Source organism: Pantherophis guttatus, chromosome 8 (assembly GCF_059756535.1).
Source record: "Pantherophis guttatus breed Tessera chromosome 8, ASM5975653v1, whole genome shotgun sequence".
NCBI lineage: Eukaryota > Metazoa > Chordata > Lepidosauria > Squamata > Colubridae > Pantherophis > Pantherophis guttatus.
Genome location: NC_142070.1, coordinates 67,583,252 through 67,600,973, shown reverse-complemented (window position 1 = coordinate 67,600,973; position 17,722 = coordinate 67,583,252). Strand labels below are relative to the sequence as shown.

Below are 17,722 nucleotides of genomic sequence, written 5' to 3'. Positions count from 1 at the left end.
CTACCGGTGATCTCCGCCCCTGCGCCTACACGTCACGTAAATTCACGACAACAGAAAGAAATTGGGCTATATGGGAAAAAGAAGCCTTTGCGGTCAAGTGGGCACTACAAACCTGGAGGCATTTACTGGAGGGTGGTACACAACCGTTTGAGGTCTGGACAGACCATAAAAATCTGGAGGCGCTTCAAACCCCTCGCAAACTGTCTCCAAAGCAAGTCAGGTGGGCGCAATTCTTTCAACGTTTTCGGTTTACTCTCAAGTACAAACCAGCAGGGAAACTGTTTTTGGCTGATGCTTTATCCCGCATGCCGCAGTATCACAGCAAAAGAGCAGAGGAATTACAATCGTTATTTTCCCCCCTGTCTGTTGGGGCGTGTGTTATGAGGACACGACAGACCGATATTTGGCTGTCGGCACTGAAACAGGCCCTAGCCTCCGATAAATGGCTACAGGAGAACCAGTCACTCGTTACCCACCGTGAGGGACTAGCCTGGTGGGGGGACAGAATATATGTACCCTATACATTAAGACAACAAGTCCTACACCAGTGCCATGACCAAAAGACAGCGGGACATTTTGGATTCCTGAAAACCCTACACTTAGTAAGAAGACAGTTCTGGTGGCCGAAAATACGCAAGGATGTTGATCAGTATGTTAAGACCTGCCACGTTTGTGCAATCTCCAAACCGAGACCCGGGAAACCCCTAGGATCGTTACAAACTGTGGCTGAGCCAAATAAACCATGGGAAGAGATCTCCATGGACTTCATTGTGGAACTGCCTAACAGCAAGGGATATACTGTGATATGGACAGTGCTTGATCTTTTCTCGAAGCAAGCCCACTTTATCCCTTGTAAGGGGCTACCCTCGGCACAACGGTTAGTCCGTTTGTTCATTCAACACATCTACCGCTTACACGGGGTACCCAAACGAATCATATCGGACAGGGGAGTACAATTCACGGCCAAATTCTGGCGGGGTTTCCTTCGTGATATAGGAGCAACACAAGGTTTGAGTTCTGCTTACCACCCGAGTACGAACGGAGCGGCAGAACGGGCCAACGCCATGGTGGAACGGTACCTGCGTTCCTATATATCGTACCAACAAAACGACTGGGTGAACTATCTACCATTCGCCGAGGCAGCCTACAATAACGCTGTACACCGCAGCACCGGGTATACCCCTTTCCAGGTGGTCATGGGACAAGATTTCCCAGCTATCCCCGAACTAGACTTCCAACCTTCGGAACCCACCACTCCAAACGACTGGGCTTGCAACATCCAGAAAGTATGGCCTCTAGTAAAAGAAGCCTTACGAAAAGCAACCGAAGAATATAAAGCCCATACGGACAAAAAACGAGCTAACTGTCCCCCTTTCCAGGTTGGGGACCGCGTATACCTTTCAACTAAATACTTGAAGTTACATTTACCAAGTAAAAAGTTAGGGCCCAAATATATAGGACCCTTTCCTATCCTAAAAGTAATAAATCCAGTTACGTTTAAGCTACAACTACCTCCCTTATTGGGGAAAATACATCCGATATTTCATTCTAGTCTATTGAAACCGGCTGCCGTAACCTCCACGCCCGCACACAAAGCCCCGGGCCCTATAACTGGGTCTCACTATGAGATTAGGGACATTGTTGACGCGAGACATCATAGAGGCCAGCTACAATATCTAGTGAGATGGGCCGGGTACCCAGATATGGACTCCTCGTGGGTCCCAGAAAACGACATAGACGCCCCACGTCTCCTAAGACGATTCCATAGAAACAATCCCCATAAAGTACGCTTAAAAAGAAACCACTAACGAATGTCTACTTTCTTTTCCCTACAGGCAGACACCTGGTAGGGGGAGCCGCCTGTCGAGCGGCACACTGCACTCGACATCATGCTTCGGACTGCGGATCAGCGGTCCTAATGGGCCGGGTGGCGGTAGGGCACGGGGTGCTGGTGAAGGGGTTAGGTTGCGACTAGGCATCCTTCTACACGGGTGTGCATACCGGGGTCGCGTAGGTGTAGGGAGGGTCTACAAGCAACACCGTGTCCATCGGAGGCCGGGGCGTCTGACGTCATTGCTGCGCGACCGGCATCAGTTTCCGCGGGGATTTAAAACGTCGGATTCTCCCAGCTGCGGATGCTTAGAGCTCAGCGCCAGCCCTATAAAGGGCTTGGATACCGGCTCCTAGTAGCCGCGTCTTTGTTTGTGTCACATTCCGGTTTCCACCGTGTGCTGTAGACAATCATTAAACCAGGAGACTCCAAGCCCTAGCCTGTGTGTTTCTTGAGTCTTGGTGTTCCGGACCAGGGGAGGCCGAGACCTATCTTTTTTGATGAGGAAAACAAGCAAAAGAAATCTGCCTCTCCCTCTGCCTCCCAGCAATTTTGCCTTGTTGCAGCAAACAGCAAATAGCCTGCTTTACTTTCATTTTCGTTTTCAGCATAGCTTGATTAGCACAGGAAAAAAAAAATCTGCTCCCAGCAATTTACCTCCTTGCAGCAAGCAGCAGAGGCCACCGCAAAACAGCTGAGAGTTCGGAGGCCGATCCAATCAACTTGTGCTAATTAGATTGTATTGAAGCTGAAATGAGCTGTTTCTTCTTGCTGCTTGCTGCAAGGAGGTAAACTGCTGGGAGGCAGAGGCCAAAGGGTGGGGCCCAGTGGGTGGGCGGGGCTACATTCGGAGTATAAGACACACCTAAATTTTCACCCACTTTTTAGGGGGGGGAAAGATGCATCATATACTCCGAAAAATGCGGTATATAAAGTTCTCCACTGCCAGTGTCCAAGACCTTTCTGCTTCCTGGACATTGATTTCTCCTCTTTTTGCTGGACAGCTTGTGCCTTTTGAGATTTTGGATAAGCTTTAACCCAAAGATCTGTTCTATCACATATGTAACATATGCTGTTTTGGGGGAAAATATTCTTCCCTTCTTTTTTTTTTTTTTATCCCAGCTCAGCCTCCTTAAGAGGTTTTGCTTTCTGAGCCTTGACTTGTTATCTTATGGTTCTTTTTATCTTTCTTGCTCAGAAGTCCTCCATCTTATTGTCTTCTGCTCTCTGGGCCCCTGGATAATCTTCCTTTTTCTCACCTCCTTTCCTGTTTCAGAATGGTCCTGTTGAATCCTGCACCAGAGTAATTCATAATTGGAATGGCAAGCAAGCCTAGCAAAACACACAAATAAAGAAAAAAATAAAGCTTTCCTTTGTGATCCCAGTTAGCCACTTTCACAAGAAAAAAATACATTGAACAGCGCATTGTGGATCTTACACATCATTTATGTTTTGGCCTTAAAAGCATAGCAACAAAGTGCCAATCTTCTGTCATAAAACCAGAAAGCCACTGGAATGTTGGATGTGACCCTGGGACCCGGCATATATAATTGTAATTGAAAATGGTTGTGTTTCCTGGATGAGGCCTAAACCGGTGATAATTTGTGCTCCTGGGTTGGGCTACATACATCAGAGATTGCTTAATATCACTATTTGTGGCCTATTTATGGTTTATGTGTGGTCTGTTAACATTTTGTTTACCTCATTGTTGTTTTTTAGTGACTGCTCCCTTTGTCTTTTAAATGATTTCACAAACATAAGGACAATGATATTAGTAGTTTACCTATAAGATTTAAAAAGTGTGACAAGCTTTCTTTTTCTGTTACAAAGCAGTCACTGTCAGAGGCAATCAGCCCCGTTACTTTCCTGGGGTAATTGCCTGGATCGTGGCATTTTCCTTGTGTATACCTTTGAAAAATAAAACATCTTCTAATTAAACTCATATTTATTGTAAAGAAGAAAATAAAACATCTTACTGATCTAAAATAACTAAATTGTTACATTTTGATAAAGTTCCTACCAGCTACATCTCTGCAGTCGGACTTCTCTTGGCAAGAGAACAAAGAAAAGTGAAGAAGCAAGTGAAACAATATGGACATGCGTAATATCAGTTACCGTTAAGAAATTTTGGCAAGCTACGGAAAGTCTGACAGTCCAGAAATAATGAGCTCAGCTGGTAAATACAAAAACGCAGTGACAGTCACCTTATAGCAGGGCTGTCAAACTCTGGGCCCACGGACTGGATGCATCACATGCTGGCCATGCCCACGCCCGGTTTAGAGAAGGGGGAAAAATTCCAGATACGTCACATGACGCAACTGTGATGACGTGACTTTGACACCCCTGCCTTATAGCCAGGGGTGGGATTCAGCTGGCTCAGACCAGTTCGGGAGAACTGGATGCTAATTTTACATCTGGTTCACCAAACTGGTAGTTGCAAGGACTGGCTGGCCCCATGTTCTAAGGCTGGGTCTAACCAAGGCATTGTAGAATAGAATAGAATAGAATAGAATAGAATAGAATAGAATAGAATAGAATAGAATAGAATAGAATAGAATAGAATAGAATAGAATAGAATAGAATAGAATAGAAGTTGGAAGGGACCTTGGAGGTCTAGTCCAACCACCTGCTCAAGCAGGAGACCCTGTACTGGTGGTATACTATATATTATACTATACATCAGTGATGGTTACCCTTTTTGCTGTTGTGTGCCAAAAGCGGGGAGAGCGCGAGGGGGTTGCGTGCATCCGTGCCCACACCCATAATACAATGCACCCCTCCCCCTGTGCATGCGTCCACGACTCCCCCCCGTGCTCCCCCTGCTTTTGGCACACGATGGCATGGTGGGCATGTTTTTTCATTCTCCCCAGGTTCCAGAGGCTTTCTTGGAGCATGGGGAGGGCGAAAATGGCCTTCCCCACCCCAGAGGCCTTCCGGAGGCTGGAAATGGCCCGTTTCCCATCTTCCGGTGGGCCTGGGATGCCCAGAAATCAGCTGGCCGGAGCTAGTGCAATGCGCACAGATATGGCTCTACGTGCCACCTGTGGCACGCCTTCCATAGGTTCGTCATCATGGCTATATATGGTACATAGTATAATATAGTATATTATATTATGCACCAGAAGGCAGGACGAAGCTCCTCAAGGAGAGAAGCAACCTGGAATTCAGGGGAAACTTCCTAACAATGAGAACAATCAACCAGTGGAACGACTTGCCACCAGAAGTGGTGAGGGCTCCAACAGTGGAGGTTTCTAAAAAGAGACTGGATGTTCACTTGTCTGGTATGGTATAGGATCTCTCTCTTGAGCAGGGGGTTGGACTAGAAGACCTCCAAAGTCCCTTCCGGCTCTATGCTGATTGATTGACTGATTGATAGTGTGGGATGGGCTGGTGGGATAGGACAAGGCTGGTTCCATAGGTAGACCATTCTCTAGCGTATATACCTGGATGGAAAGGCAGGACGGCATCTGGAGAATGTCTTCTCCCTTGGGCTAGGTTGGTCCTCTGAGTCCTTCCCCTCTCGTACAGCCTTGGCAAGGGAGTGGGCTCTTTCATGCCATGCTTGATCTCCACCTGAGGAGCCCCTGAGCCTCTTGCTCCCCAAGATAATGGGGATGGGATACGGAGGGTCCCTTTGACAACTCCATTAGTAAAATTCCTGATATCATAGGGAGCAAAGCCAGGAAGGCCCTATGGAATGAGCCAATGGGATGGTGTCTCTCAACCTGCAAGATCTCCAAAGAACCTAGCCAAGATTAAGGGGGATCAGCTTTATTCTTTGATTGGCCACGTCTCCCACTCAGGCTTGTTTTGTTTTTAGTTTCTTTTGTTTATATTACATTACATTACATTACATTACATTACATTACATTACATTACATTACATTACATTACATTACATGTAGCTCTTGACTTAGTTCATTTAGTGATGGATCAAAGCTACAATGGCACTGAAAAAAACAACTTGTGACTGCATTTCACACTTATGACCGTTGTGGCATCTCGACAGTGATAAGATCAAAATTCAGACGTTTGGCAACTGACTCACATTTATGACGGCTGCAGTGTGCCAGGAGTCACGTGCTCCCCTTTTGCGACCTTCCGACAAGCAAATTCAGTCGGGGAAGCCCGATTCACTTAACCGTGTTACTAATTGAGGAACTGCAGTGATTCCCTTAATGACTGTGGCAACAAAGGTCATAAAATGGGGCAAAACTCACTTAACAAATGTCTCAGTTAGCAATAAAAATTTCGGGCTCAGTTGTGGTCGTAAGTCGAGGACTACCTGTATATATTATATTTTTTTGTCAAATTTCTGCACTGCCCATCATCGCTGGCGGTGCCCGAGCAGTTTAGGTAAAACACTACAATGATATAAAAGCTGCAGTTGAAAACAAAGTTTTTTTGAAAAAAATCAAACAGTTTTTTTAAAAAAAAAAAAAGTGAAAAGGGTCAATTAATTGCAGAATTGAAAGGCAGAGGAAGCTCCTTTGGGCCCCCAACCACCCCCTGGCTTGCAGGGCCCCCTTCGACCCCCAGACCAGCTGGCAGAGTTGAGTCTTCATGCTCTCCTGGAAGGTCAGGAGACTGGGGGCCTGTCTCATCTCTGGGGCTGAGCTCCCTGGACTTCCAACCACAACGGAGCCCAACATTCAGATGCTAAGCAACTGGCATGTACTTATGATGGTTGCACTGTTCCAGGGACACGTGCTTTGGACAATAGATTGACCCCCTCTTCTTTGTGGCAGCTCCTCAGATATTGGAACACTGCTAGCATGTGTCCCCTGGTCGTTCTCTTCACTAGACTTCACTATTATTATTATGTGATTGTCATTTATGTTATATTACATTATCATTAATTTTTATCATTAATGCTGTGAATATTATTTTTAATATTATTTCTCAAAAATAACACTGTACTCAGACAACACACTGTTCATAGAGACATCGAATTTTTAATATCTTTAATATTAAAAAAAATATGAAATTTCTGTAAAAAAAAGAAGTCGTCTTCACTTCACTGCCTGGTACATCTTGGAATCTGCTTTCATACTTTGCCCAAACAGATGCTATCATTCTTTGTCACTTTCAAAGAGTGCAATGGTTCCACCCTTTAAGCCTGGCTGTTAACTCAGTCGATCCTGCATTGTACAATAATATTTATTTTCATGTGTGATATTTTATTTCAGGCCTTGGGAGTTTATGTGGCCCAAAAATGTTGCTTAGAAGCAAAGAAATCTGGAGTCAAGTCCACCCTCAACCAGAGATGTTACAGTATTTGTGGGACTTTGGGCTGGACCTCCTGTTTTTAGGCAAGACCTCCGTCCCATCAGGCCCCCGTAGGTCAATAAGATGATGATGAGAACATCTGGGAATAACAACAACAACAATAATAACAATAACTGTAATAATAATAATAATAGCCTTTATTGTCATTGGCTTAAGATGGGAGCCATCAAGAAAGAAACGGAAGGTTTAATACTGGCTGCTGAAGAACAAGCACTATAAACTAATGCCACGAAAGCGAAGATACAAAAATGCACCGACAATCCAAATTGCCGACTTTGCAACAACAAAGTTGAAACTGTTTCACATTTAATATGTAAATGTAGCAAAACAACAACAACAACCACAACCACAACCACAACCACAACAACAACAACAACAACAACAGCCTTTATTGTCATCAGGTCGGTAAAATGATGATAACACTGGGATTAAGATTTTCTGGTTCAAGAGGCCGCTCTATGTACCAACTCTTCTCTTTTGGGGTGAAGAGGTCTGGGTCTCAGCCACTTTTTAGCCTAATCTAAACAGCTGGAAGGAGTGCTGTGGACATCGCCCTGAGGGAGGGAGGCAGGGAGGCAGGGAGGGAGGAAGTTAAGGAAAGAGGGAGGAAGCAAAGGAGGGAGGGAGGGAGAGGGGGGAGGGAAGGAGGAAGGAAGGAAGGATGGATATGGGAATGAGAAGGAAGGAAGGAAGGGAGGGAGGGAGGAAAAATGAATGAATTATGAATGAAGGAAGGAATGAAGGAAGGAATGAAGGAAGGAAGGAAGGAATGGGAAAAGTATGACATTGCTATAGGTCTATACTATAGGCCACCTAACCAAAGAGCGGAAATGGATGAACTTTTTGCTAGTCAACTAACTAAGGTATAGTAGGAAGCAGATCACAAGAGTAATGGGGGATTTTAACTACCTTGACATCAACTGGGAGACAAACTCTGCACCTAGTGGAAGATCCAACAGGTTCCTAACAAACCTAGCAGATAACTTTTTTTCCCCAAAAAGTAGAGAAGGGAACAAGGGGATCAGCCGTATTGGACTTAATTCTCACTAACAGAGATGAAATGATAGAAGGTGTTGAAGCCAGAGGCACCTTGGAGGCAAGTGATCATGCAGTACTGGAATTCAACATTATGCAAGCACAAGTAGTAGAACAAAGTCAAACTACAGTCTTGGACTTTAAGAGAGCCAATTTCAATAAACTTAGAGAGAGCTTGGGAAGGATTTCATGGATGAAAATCCTCAAGGAGAAAACAACTCAAGAAGCTTGGGAAATTTTGAAAAGTGAGATTATAAAAGGCCAGTCTAGCACAATACCAATGAAGAAGAAAAATAACAGCTCTCAAAAGAAACTAGCATGGCTGCATAAAGAACTCTCTGACAAATTGAAAGACTAAAAGGACAAGTGTAAAAAGTTGAACGAAGGGCAAATAACCAAGGTAGAATATCAGCAAATAGACCGGGCCTGTAAAGATGATGTGAGGAAAGCTAAGGCTCACAATGAACAAAGGCTTGCGACAAAAGTAAAAAATAACCAAAAAAAAAACCTTGTTAAAAACAAGAAAAAAGTCAAGGAAACAGTTGGTCCATTGCTGGGAGAAAGTGGCAAGAAAGTGACAAGCAACAGGGAGAAAGCAGAATACTTAACTCATTTTTTGCATCTGTCTTTACAGAAAGAGAAAAAACAGTCCAACCTATCAAAAACGGCACCACAAAATACAGATTAGGAACACAAGTTAAAATAGGGAAGAAAATGGTAAGTGAACACCTGTCTACCCTAGATGAGTTCAAATCACCAGGACCGGATGGATTACAACCCAAGGTTCTGAAGGAACTGGCAGACGAGATCTCAGAACTACTGAACTATATCTTTCAAAGATCCTAGAGCACCAGGGAACTGGCAGAGGACTGGAAAAGAGCTGATGTAGTTCCCATCGTCAAAAAAGGAAAAAAAATAGATCCAGGAAACTACAGACCTATCAGCCTGACTTCAATACCAGGGAAGATTCTGGAAAAGATAATCAAGCAACAAATGAGCGAACAGCTAGAAGCAAATAAAGTAATAACCAAAAGCCAACATAGGTTTGGCAAAAACAGATCATGCCAGACTAATCTTATTGCATTCTTTGACAAAGTGACAAAAGTAGTGGACCAGAGGAATAATGTCGATATAATTTACTTGGACTTCAGTAAGGTATTTGATAAAGTAGACCATAACCTATCACTAGATAAAGTAGAAAAATGTGGGTTAGACAGCATCACCACCAGATGGATTCATAACTGGCTGACCAACTGCACTCAACATGTAGTCCTCAATGGAACTGCATCTACATGGAGGGAAGTATGCAGTGGAGTACCAAGGCTCTGTTTTAGGCCCAGTGCTCTTTAACATCTTCATCAATGACTTGGACAAGGGGATAGATGGGGATTTCATCAAATTTGCAGATGACACCAAGCTGTCAGGAGTAGCCAACACTCCAGAAGATAGGCTCAAGATACAGAAGGATCTGGACAGACTTGAAAATTGGGCGGTATTGAACAAAATGAAATTCAATGGTGAAAAAAGTAAGGTTCTACATTTAGGCAAGAAAAACAAAATGCACAGGTACAGTATATGTGGTCACTTGCTCAATAGTACTAACTGTGAGAGGAGTCTTGGAGTCCTAGTGGACAACCATTTAAATATGAGCCAGCAATGTGTAGCAGCTGCCAAAAAAGCCAACACAGTTCTGGGCTGCATAAACAGAGGGATAGATCTCGGGAAATGTTAATAGCACTTTATAAGGCCACACTTGGAATACTGCATTCAATTTTGTTGCCACAATGTAAAAAAGATGTGGAGACTCTAGGAAGAGTGCAGAGAAGAGCAAGACAGATGATTAGGAGTGGAGGCTAAAACATATGAAGAAGGATTGCAGGAACTGGGTATGTCTAGTTTAATGAAAAGGAGGTCTAGGGGAGACATGATACAGTGTTCCAATATCTCAGAGGCTGCAACAAAGAAGAAGGAGTTAAGCTATTCTCCAAAGCACCTGAGAGTAGGACAAGAAGCAAAGGGGGAAACTAATCAAGGAGAGAAGCAACTTAGAACTAAGGAGAAATTTCCTGACAGTTAGAAGAATCAGTCCGTGGAAGAACTTGCCTCCAGAAGTTGTGAATGCTCCAACACTGAAAGTTTTTAAGAAGATGTTGGATAACCATTTGTCTGAAGTGGTGTAGGGTTTCCTGCCTAAGCAGGGGGTTGGACTAGAAGACCCCCAAGGTCTTTTCGAACTCTGTTATTCTATTCTATTCTGAAGGATGGATGGATGGATGGGAATGAAAGAAGGAAGGAAGGAAGGAAGGAAGGAAAGATTGATTGATATGGGAATGAGAGAAGGAAGGAAGTTAGGAAGGAAGGATGGATGAATGGATATGGGAATGAGAAAAGGAAGGAAGGAAAGAAGGAAGGAAGGAAAGAAAGATGGATGGATGATATGTGAATGAGAGAAGTAAGCAAGTTAGGAAGGAAGGAAGGATGGATATGGGAATGACAGAAGGAAGAAAGGAAGGAAAGAAGGAAGTTAAGAAGGAAGGAAGGAAGGTGGGAGGGAAGGGAGGTTGGGGAGGGAAGGAGGGAGGAAGGAAGGATTAGGGTTAGGATTAGGGTTAGGGTTAGGGTTAGGGCTAGGGCTAGGGCTAGGGCTAGGGCTAGGGCTAGGGCTAGGGCTAGGGCTAGGGCTAGGGCTAGGGCAGGGGTGAAATCCAAAATTTTTCCCTACCGGTTCTGTGGGCGTGGCTTGGTGGGCATGGCAGGGGAAGGATACTGTAAAATCTCCATTCCCACCCCACTCCAGGGGAAGGATACTGCAAAATCTCCATTCTCTCCTCTCCTGGGGGAAGGAAATTGCAAAATCACCATTCCCACCCCACTCTGGGGCCAGCCAGAGGTGATATTTGCCAGTTTTCCGAACTACTCAAAATTTCCACTACAGGTTCTCCAGAACCTGTTAGAACCTGCTGGATTTCACCCCTGGGCTAGGGTTAGGGTTAGGGTTAGGGTTAGGGTTAGGGTTAGGGTTAGGGTTAGGGTTAGGGTTAGGGTTAGGGAGGGCGATGTCATTCCTTGGTTTCCAAGAATATGCTCTTGATGACTTTGGAGAGCAACTGACTGCTGATAAGGTCTGGGTTGATGCGATGGCCACGCTGCCGAAAGACTTTTTCCATACAGTCAGCTGCACTCCGAGCCACAGAGGCTTCGCAATCACCTTGGAGATCCCGGAGACCTGAAACGAATCCAGAAAACAGACTATTATTTCCGGGAATGCCTTGAGAACCAACCCTTATCAGCTCCAGAGCTTCTGGAGAAGAAGTCCTCGCTTCCAGCGAACAAACTTTTCAACTCACCAAGGTAAACTTCTTCGATCTGTTTCGAAGTGACCACATCTGCTTTCATGTACTGAGTGCAGCCATCCTAGATACATAAAAGGAAAAGTGGATGGAGTTAGCAGAGACAGGCCTTTAATCATCCTGGTTGCCCTTCTTTGCACTTTTTCCAAAGTCTCAACATCTTTTTTGTAATGTGGGGAACCAAAACTGGATACAGCATCCTGGGTGTGGCCTTACTAAGGCTTTATGAAGCGGTGATAATATGTCACCTGATTTTGATTCTATGCCTCTGTTTATGCGTTAGCTTTTTCATTTGTATTTGAGGAGCTACACGAAGAAGAGAGGGGCCAACCTATTCTCCAAAATACCTAAAGGCGGGACAAGAAACCATGGATGGAAACTGTTCAAGGAGAGAAGAAAGCTGGAACTGAGGAGAAATTTCTTGACAGTTAGAAGAATGAATTAGTGGAACGGCTTTCCTTCAGAAGTTGTGGCTGCTCCATCACTGGAGGCTTTCAAGAAGAGACCGGACAACCATTTGTCTGAAATGCTATAGAGCCGTGATGGCGAACCTATGGCGCCTATATCAGTGGGCATGTGAGTGTTGCCCTAGGCCAGCTCTGGGGTACATACATGAGCCAGCCAGAAGTTGGGAAACAGGCTGTTTTCGGCCTCTGGAGTGCCTGTGGGGGTGGGGTGAGGAAGGCCTGTTTTTCATTCTCCCCAGGCTCCAGAGGCTTTCTAGGAGCCTTGGGAGGGTGAAAACGGCCTTCCCTACCTCCCCGGAGGCCCTCCAGAGGCCAAAAGCCTCTGGAGCCTGGGGAGGGCGAAAAACAGGCCTACCGGGCCCACCATGGCAAGGGTGAAATCCAGCAGGTTCTGACAAGTTTTAGAAAACTGGCAGCGGAAATATTGAGTAGTTTGGAGAACCGGCAAATGCCGCCTCGGGCTGGCCCGGGTGGAGTGGGAATGGAGATTTTGCAGTATCCTTCCCCTGCCACGCCCACCAAGCCATGTCCACCAAGCCACACCCACCAAGCCACACCCCCAGAACTGGTAGTAAAAACAATTGGATTTCACGTGACGGCAAAAGGGTAAGCCATCACTGCTATAGGATCTCGGAATAAGACTGGTATAAAGTCGGAAGGGACCTTATAGGTCATCTAGTCCAACCCCCTGCCCAAGCAGCCCCGACACCATTTCTGACAGATGGCTGTCCAATCTCTTCCTGAAAGCTCCCAGTGATGAAGCTCCCACAACCTCCGAAGGCAACTTCTGTTTCATCGGTTGATTGTTCTCCCTGTCAGAAAATTTCTTTCTTTCCAGACTGAATCTCTCCTTGATCAGTTTTCACCCGTTATTCTTTTTTATAGGGTGGTGACCAAAACTGGATGTGGTACTCTAGGTGTGGTCTTACTAAGGCATTACAGAGTGGTATTGGTACCCCACATGATCTTGATTGTATCCCTCCCTTAATGCAATTTAGGATTGCATTGGCTTTTTGGCTGCCGCAGCACACTCCTAATTCATATTCAATGGTTGTCCACTAAGACTCCAAGATCCCTCTCCCAGTTACCGCTATTAAGGAGTCTGGTTTCACCCGGTCTATATGGGCATTTTGGGTTTTTCTTGCCTAAGAGTAAAACTTTACTTTTGTCTACATTGAATTTCCTTTTGTTAGATAGGGCCCAGTGTTCAAGTCTGTCGAGATCCATCTGGATCTTGAGCCTATCTTCTAAGGGGTTGGCTATTCCCGCCAGCTTCGTATCATCTGCAAATCTGGTCAGTTCCCCTTCTATAGCCACACGGTATGAGAGCAGCTTCCCATTTGACGCAGTATTGCTTAATTCTGCCCTTTTTGATTCTAATGGTCAGCATGTATGGCATTAGGCCGCCTGCCTGCCTTGATTTTCCATCCCCTTCTTCCAGAGTTTGTAGTTGTGATTACCAATGAAGAGGGCATCTGCCTCTCGATGGGATGCGTTCCTGCTCTTCAAGAAATCCACCATCTGCACCAGCATTGCAGGAAGGTTTGGCTGGCATTTCTTCATCTGGGGAAAACAAGGCAACAAACAAGCCAATGAACTACATAGCTTCCTTGTTTTTACAAAGGGGCCGCTTTCTTGGTAAAGTTTCTAGTCCTCATGTCCTCAATAACAATGTCTTCAATAACATATTGTATTGTATTGTATTGTATTGTATTGTATTGTATTGTATTGTATTGTATTGTATTGTATTGTATTGTTTAGTTTAGTTTAGTTTAATTGTATTGTACTATACTAAACTATAATATTATTATACTAATACTATACTATACTAAATAACATTATTATTATACTGCACTGTACTATTATACAGTACAATACAATGCAGTACAATATAATATTATTACATTCTATTGTATTGTATTGTATTGTATTGTATTGTATTGTATTGTATTGTATTGTTTAGTTTAGTTTAGTTTAGTTTAGTTTAGTTTAGTTTAGTTTAGTTTAGTTTAGTTTAATTGTATTGTACTATACTAAACTATAATATTATTATACTAATACTATACTATACTAAATAACATTATTATTATACTGCACTGTACTATTATACAGTACAATACAATGCAGTACAATATAATATTATTACATTCTATTGTATTGTATTGTATTGTATTGTATTGTATTGTATTGTATTGTTTAGTTTAGTTTAGTTTAGTTTAGTTTAGTTTAGTTTAGTTTAGTTTAGTTTAGTTTAGTTTAATACAGTATAGTCACACACATTTATGTTATAAAAGACAGTTTTATCTAAGTTAAAACCATAAAGGAAAATAAGGAAAAATAGTAGATAGTGAAAAAAGAAAATAGAAAAAGGGAAAGAAAGAGGATAAAGAAATGACTTCTGAACATATAAATGCATTTATATTTTGCCACGCCATCCCCCCGCTCTCAAGTGATACCATAACTTCCTTTTCCCACAAACTGCCATTTCTAATCCTCAAACCCACCAATCAGCAAGGTTTCTAGTCCTCATGGTGGCATGGAACCTCTGGTGTTCCTGAGAGAGCAAAAACCCAAGAAGAATCCCTCTAGTCAGTTTAGTCTACTGGTTAAGGCATCAGGCCAAAACTGGGAGCTGGTGATTTCTAGTCTCGCCTTTGACATGAAAGCCACCTGGGTGACTTTGGGCCAATCATTAGGAGACAGAGAGTTCCAGTCCTGCCTTAGTCAGGATAGCCAGTCGGGTGAGAGTTGAGAGTTCTAGTCCTGCCTTAGGCTTGAAAGCCGACTGGGTGACATTGGGCCAATCACCAGGAAATTGGGACTTCTATACTCTAATGTGGAACAAAACAAGGCAGCTTGGCTCATACTTACAAGGACGGAGCAGATGTTCGCATACATGCTGGGGAGACTGGGGTATATTTCATGATCAAAGAGGTTGCTCGGGACATCCCCCTAGTTCATGAAGGAGATACAGGATTTGAGGGTGTTCCTGGAGACCTGGGCCAAGGGAGGAAAGATGGAGTCAGATCACCTGCTTCTAATACTGTCCATGTTCTACAGAGAAAACCCAGCCTTCTCCTAACTCAAGAGAGAGGAAAGTTTTAAGCAGAGATCAAACCCTCCCCTCCCACATACTGATGCTGTCATCTAGTTGGGTTATGAAAGGCCTGCAAGAAAAGAACCAAGTTCAGAGAGCACTAAGGACCTCACAACATCAGGATGATCCAGAATCTCTGCATTATCCAGAGTGTCCATATGATAACCTCTATCTCCTCCCCACTCTCCCTCTCTTCATCTATTGCTATACACTGTTTGTAAAACTCCCGGGCCTTGTCTATTGTATCTAATCTAATTTTTTTGTCTTGCTAGGTCACTAGCAAGCCCTCTGGGATAAGCCACCGAAACATGATTTTATATTTGATAAGTTGGGAGGAGAGAAAATGGTAACTCCGTCTTTGCTCCCTTACCCTCCTGGGTATTTGTTTAAGAGTCAGAATCTCTTTCCCCTTATATGTCAATGTTGCATCTCGCGTTGGTATTTGGTGTTCAAAGTTACAATGGCACTGAAAAAGGGACTTATGACCGGTCTTCACACTTCTGACCGTTGCAGCACCCTCATGGTCACGTGATCAAAATTGGAACACTTGGCAAATGACTCCTCCTCTGCTCCTCCTCCTCCACACTGATCTTCTGCACTCCTCCTCCTCCTCCAAACCTCTTCCCCCACCCCGATCTTATACACTCCTCCTCCTCCTCCTCCACGTTGCCTCCTCCCCTCCTCCTCTTCCACTCCGATCTTATACACTCCTCCTCCGCTCTTCCTCCTCCACACCGCTCTCTTCACTCAACTCTCAACGTAACACAACTCAACACTCCTCCAATCTCCTCTCCTGAATTTGCCACAGCTCCTCCCTCCTCCCTTTTGCCTTTATATAGCTTCCCCCAGGGGCCATGACATCACAGCATTATGTTCTCATAGGAGACAGCTCATGTCATGACCCAAGGGGCCTCTTACTCCCCAAGATAATGGGGATGGGATACGGAGGGTCCCCTTGACAACCCCCTTGGTAAAATTCCTGATATCATAGGGAGCAAAGCCGGGGCGGGGGGGCTTGGAATGAGCCAATGGGATGGTGTCTCTCAACCTGCAAGATCTCCAAAGAACCTAGCCAAGATTAAGAGGGATCAACTTTATTCTTTGATTGATCAAGCCTGCCACTCAGGCTTGTTTTGTTTTTAATTTCTTTTATTTACGTTACGTTACGTTACATGGAGCTCTTGGCTTACAACAGTTCGTTTAGTGATGGATCAAAGCTACAATGGCACTGAAAAAAACAACTTGTGACCGCTTTTCACACTTATGACCGTTGTGGCATCTCCACAGTGATACGATCAAAATTCAGACGTTTGGCAACTGACTCACATTTATGACAGCTACAGTGTGCCAGGAGTCACGTGCTCCCCTTTTGCGACCTTCCGACAAGCAAATTCAGTCGGGGAAGCCCGATTCACTTAACCGTGTTACTAATTGAGGAACTGCAGTGATTCCCTTAATGACTGTGGCAACAAAGGTCATAAAATGGGGCAAAACTCACTTAACAAATGTCTCAGTTAGCAATAAAAATTTCGGGCTCAGTTGTGATCGTAAGTCGAGGACTACCTGTATATATTATATTTTTTTGTCAAATTTCTGCACTGCCCATCATCGCTGGCGGTGCCCGAGCAGTTTAGATAAAACACTACAATGATATAAAAGCTGCAGTTGAAAACAAAGTTTTTTTGAAAAAAACCCAAACAGTTTTTTTTTAAAAAAAGTGAACAGGGACAATTAATTGCAGAATTGAAAGGCAGAGGAAGCTCCTTTGGGCCACCAACCACCCCCTGGCTTGCAGGGCCCCCTTGGACCCCCAGACCAGCTGACAGAGTTGAGTCTTCATGCTCTCCTGGAAGGTCAGGAGACTGGGGGCCTGTCTCGTCTCTGGGGCTGAGCTCCCTGGACTTCCAACCACAACGGAGCCCAACATTCAGATGCTAAGCAACTGGCATGTACTTATGATGGTTGCACTGTTCCAGGGACACGTGATCCCATTCTGCGACCTTCTGACCAGCAAAAATGATGGGGAAGCTGGATTCCCTTCACAACCGTGCAGCTAACTTAAGCACTAGAATCGAATCAGGTAGGAGAAGAGAAGAGAAGAAGAGAAGAGAAGAGAAGAGAAGAGAAGAGAAGAGAAGAGAAGAGAAGAGAAGAGAGGACTGGAATGGAAGGGAAGGGAAGGGAAGGGAAGGGAAGGGAAGAGAGGATTGGATTGGATTGGATTGGAATGGAGGGGAAGGGAAGGGAAGGGAAGAGGAGAGGAGAGGAGAGGAGAGGAGAGGAGAGGAGAGGAGAGGAGAGGAGAGGAGAAGAGAGGATTGGAGTGGAAAGGAAGGGAAGGGAAGGGAAGGGAAGAGAGGATTGGAATGGAAGAGAAGGGAAGGGAAGGGAAGGGAAGGGAAGAAAGAAGAGAAGAGAAGATTGGAATGAAAAGGAAGGGAAGGGAAGGGAAGGGAAGAAAGAAGAGAAGAGAAGAGAAGAGAAGAGAAGATTGGAATGAAAGGGAAGGGAAGGGAAGGAAGAGAAGAGAAGAGAAGAGAAGAGAAGAGAAGAGAAGAGAAGAGAAGAGAAGAAGAGAAGAGAAGAGAAGAGAAGAGAAGAGAAGAGAAGAGAAGAGAAGAGAAGAATGGAAGAGAAGAGAAGAATGGAAGAG

The 17,722-nt window shown here is 44.4% G+C and overlaps 1 long non-coding RNA gene across 1 annotated transcript; it reads right to left on the bottom strand.

Annotated features, from left to right (window-relative positions):
• Nucleotides 1-7,492: 7,492 nt before the first annotated feature.
• On the bottom strand, nucleotides 7,493-15,876 carry LOC148112703 (uncharacterized). Its single transcript, XR_015729170.1, has 4 exons — nucleotides 14,844-15,876; nucleotides 13,433-13,535; nucleotides 11,503-11,569; nucleotides 7,493-11,381 (listed from the first exon to the last, which is right to left on the bottom strand). It is a non-coding gene; the product is annotated as an uncharacterized LOC148112703 (long non-coding RNA).
• Nucleotides 15,877-17,722: the final 1,846 nt, after the last annotated feature.